This window comes from Bidens hawaiensis, unplaced genomic scaffold (genome assembly GCF_021521415.1).
Source record: "Bidens hawaiensis isolate Kalapana, Puna unplaced genomic scaffold, B.hawaiensis_p1.1 tig00005189_1, whole genome shotgun sequence".
Taxonomy (NCBI): Eukaryota; Viridiplantae; Streptophyta; class Magnoliopsida; order Asterales; family Asteraceae; genus Bidens; species Bidens hawaiensis.
Genome location: NW_027491334.1, coordinates 769,577 through 774,429, shown reverse-complemented (window position 1 = coordinate 774,429; position 4,853 = coordinate 769,577).

Genomic DNA, 4,853 nt, shown 5'->3' with positions numbered 1-4,853 from the left:
TCAAAATGAAAGAAATTCAACTCGAGAGAAACTTTATACAAATAACAAAAGAATATAGCATCCTCTTTGTTTGTAGCTAAGAGTACATGGAAAATAAACAAGTTGGACGAGGAATACAAGGATTGAAGTGCTACAATGAACTTAAACAATTAAGGTTTGAAGCTTTTATTGTTTCACTTGTTTCTAGGCATTTTTTTTTGTTGAATTTCCAACAATCTAGAGTCGGACGGGTCCTTTTGTCTTTCATTCGTTTGATAACTTTATAAATGATTACGAGATCAATGTTTTTCTAAATAATGGTTTTTAGCATATATGCACGAGGCATGAGTTAAAGTTTTATGGATATAGTATTTCATCCTTTGGATATAGTATTCCATTTTGATTGTGTATCATATTTGGAGTTGTATATATTTGTTTATTCAAAGCCAGATCGCTTTAGCTCAACTAATGTGGGAGGAAAAGTGAAAATTAGACGGGAGACTACAAAATCTCAAGTTCGAATCCAATCCTAATTAGGTTTTAATGCGGTGGGCTTTTGGGCGGTGGATTTTCCCTCAACCAGGAGATGCGTGGGCTATACGGTGCTGTCTACGATCATAGGACTATGAGGTCACCTTTTGCCATTAAATCACTCAAATGACTGGCCTTTATTCATTGTTAGATAAAAAACCACTTTCTATGCCCGCCGGCACAGATCAGTCTGTATATTTACTTCTAAATTTTGTTTCTTTTTAATTTACTAAAGAGAATATACATGAGTATAACTTTAAATATTTATCATTAACATGCATGAATGCCACCACGGAAACACATATTGGCCATAACGGGTGAGATTTGTATATTCACGAGTTACTATTGGTTCCGTATGTTGGATATTGTGGACCGGTTTGGTTAAATCAACACGACTGACCGAGTTATGAGTTTTGACTCGTGAGAGTTACACCTTGAGTAACGAACACAAAATCCGCTTAAGTTAGTTAACCGGTATTGACTAATAATAATAATAACGAGATTGTATTATTTAGGGACTGGGCTAGAGATGGGCTTGGTGGCCCGGTTAAGATTAACTAGTTTATTATAACTAGTTAACCTAATGATAAGTTGATTATTAAAAAAAACCCTAGCCACCAAAAGGCTCTCAACCCTCTCTCTTTCTACTCCACCGTTGCTGGCCACCCTGTCCATTGAACACCATCAGCCGTCGCCGCGGCGGTCTTGTGCCTCCGCAGCTGTCCGCTGCCATCTAGCCATCACCTCGCCGCCCCCGCCGCTGTCCACCGTTGTTGCCAGCTGCCTCCAAGCACCGTCACCACCGGGTCTCGTTTAACATTGTCACCTAACAAAGCTCATTATCCCTCAATGTCTCAACTGGTTATTTATTAACCAAAGTAAAATTAAATATTGTCAGTTTTGATTTATATTTAATTGGTTGTCAAGATTTGTACTCGTATTGTATGTAACCGGATCCCGTCAGGTTCCATGAAGTGATGATTACTCGTTTAATTTATTTCGCTGCGTTGATAATAATTAATGAGATTAAGAATTATGAAACCAATTAAAACCGGGTTTAATTGTTAAACTGTTGACTGATCACCTGTAAGGTCCCAAACCCGGAGGGCCTTACTGTTGGTGATTAATAAGCATAATAGTTCGTTACTAAACAATATAACTCAATGCAGCGGAAAATTCAAATACGTAAGTCCAAAACATAAAACAAGATAACTAAGTCTGGAACTTAGTATATAGAAGTTAAAACGAGATGCTAGTTCTTGAATACGGGTAATTTCATAAGCATCCAAGAAGTCCATGAGTCAGCATCTAACCTGTAATAAATCTGATATATATATATATATATATATATATATATATATATAGAAAAACGTCAGCGTTGCTGAGTGAGTTCAAGTTTTAAAATCATCAATTAAGGCTTTAACCATCAATTAACAATTCATAAATAAGTGTACACTACATAACATATAAAATAATCGGTGCACCAGGTCGTTAAAGGTCCATATTTGCCCCTAACAGGCCAAACACAAAGTCATAGCACTATTAGAGGACTTCTTCTATTACCCTGTGAAGGGACTTCTTTTAATTGCCCCGTGAGAAGACTTCTTATGTTGCCCTGTGAGAGGACTTCTTCTGTTTACCCTGTGAAAGGACTTCTTCTAGTTGACCCAACCCGTGCATGACCGTTAAAATCATAAACAATAGACATAACATCATGCATACAAAAATCCGTGATACACATAATATTGTTTATAAACAACCTTCTAAAAATCATGTTTACTGAACATGCGTGTTCACGTGCAAAGATTATGAAACATAAATAAAATATGTATGTTTGTACACTGTTTACATGCCTGTTTATCATTATAAGTTCATGCATAGTAAGTATATTTGTAAAAATATTTAAATATATATATACCAGCCCTAAAATTGTAAAAAAATATTTAAAGGAAAAGGGTGTCTAGAACTCACCTTAAAGCCTCTTACTTTGTGATAACCAACACCTTCTTCACTTAAGACCACCTCCTATAATGTAACAACTTAAATAAATTTCTATACAAAAACATTTTTGCAATCCATGTGCGAGTTCGAGTTGATTGGTTGAGTTCTAATGCATGATCTTAATCATGCGACGTACTATACACAACTCTATCATTCTAAAATTTGCAAAACTGTTTTCATTTACCAAAACATTTATATGTAAAATAGCTACTTTTAAGAGTTATGGCATTCACGTAACTCATTTGAGTTTTAGCAAGCTGCTACTCCCTATTTATGACCAAGTTTTTCTTTTCATATGGGATAACAATCTGAGTAAATAATTATATATACTTATTTACAAACCCAACAATTGGCTCATTTAAGATTTTACACAATAAAACGATTTAACATTATTATTGTCGCAAATCAATCCTCACAAGAGGAAAAATGTAATTAACTTCAAAATAACAGTATGTTCATCGAAAGAGAATTAAAACTAGTTGTTAAACATATTATATACCCCTTTGTTTAATTCAAAAGCCTCCCACTAATAGCTCATAAAAATTCAGGAGTTAATACAGTAGCTTTCATGCTTCAAAATCAGAACACACACACACACATATGGGTCTAGAGAAACACTTTTCATCAAATATTATATATATTGCTAATCAACCATCAAAGCAAATTAGTTTAATTTTAACTGCCTTTAAACACCAAACTTGGAAAAGAAATTTATAAGGCTAACCATCAGTCAACAGAAACTTTGCTTTAAAAGTCAGGCTTTTATTTTGACTCTAAAGCACATTCACTGTCCTTGTGGTTCATGTTAACCCTAAACTCAACCAACCAATCGAACTTTTCTATATCACAGACTGCAAAACAAACCTCAGTTACAAGTTACATATGAACTACTTACGATTGATTATGTTATGCGTAAAGAAGCCTAATCACCGAACCTATGCGTTCGATTTAGCTTAAAACTCTGAACGATCTCTCGCAACCCTAACACACGATCGCCAATATTGTGTGCTCTCCAAATCGACATGAAGGATTGCAGTGTCTACTTGGATTTTATTGGGGTGAGAGGTCGGCGGAGAGCCCGCTCCTTTGGCTCGATTGTTATCAACAAATTAGATCCCCAATTCAAAAGCCACCCCGAATTTCCCTTCAAAATACTTATCTATATATCTCTATTATTATTATTATTATTATTAATTTAATGCTTTTACCTCCCGAATGATTAGATTCACGCTTTAAAGTTTACACCTAAATTGTGTAACACAAGATTATAAGAATTTGGGGGCGTTACAAGTCTACCACCCTGACAATAGGTTTCGTCCTCGAAACCTGTTACATGACTAATTCCATAGACATTTTATTGCCATCTACGTAGGAGTTCGAGTCGATTGGTTTTGTTTCTTTTATCGGGCTACATAGGAACGGTGTAAAATAAATTTCCCCTACCTTAATAATGGCATCACCTCTATTGCTACTATCTAAAGAAACTATATGTTACAGTGTCAAGACCGTAAATCTGGTGCAAACCTTCAAAAGGTTGACAAGAACACACAGATCTAATATACCCAAAGGCCTATTGAATATCCCGGTGGAATCAAGATATTCAACAGATGGGAACGAAAGGAGTGAAATGACTATAAACGAAACAACAATCGATAATCAGTAAGAACAATATCAAAGACAAAGATTCACTGCATTGAATATATCATTTAATGTAACAGTGAAAGGAATGTCTAGGGTTTCGTGAAGGCGGCGGCGGTACGAGGAGACAAAAAGAATATTCCTTGGAATGTTTGTGCTCTTGTATTTTGTGCCTATCCATGCATCCAATAAGTGTAAACCTAGGACCCTATTAATAGACCCTGATTCCTTCTAGAATTCCCTAATCATTACATAATTAAAGACAAATAAAATACAAGTGTTGGAGTCTTCGAGCATGATATATCATGCTCGAGCAGACTCAATATGCTCTGTATGCTCGATGAGAGTCTTCGAGCATACTTTACTTAGAATATTTTCTGATAGAAAATATTCTCCTCTAGCATGCTTCATTCTTCTTGACTAATCCTTGCTTTGCTCGAATTTGTCCATCGAGCAATCTATTCTTCTTGATGTCTTCAATCCTGCCTTGTAACTTATTTAGCAATCTTCAGCATGCTCGGATGTGAATCTTGCTCGGGACTGAACCATGCTCGAAGTCTATACTTAGAACATATGACATCTTCTTACTGCATTCATGCTCGATACCAATGTTCTCGGATCACTTGTGCTCGGATCACTTGGCTGAAACTCGAATGATCAAGTCGTTTGCTCGATTGGCAATCCGTACTCGATTGAAGAACACT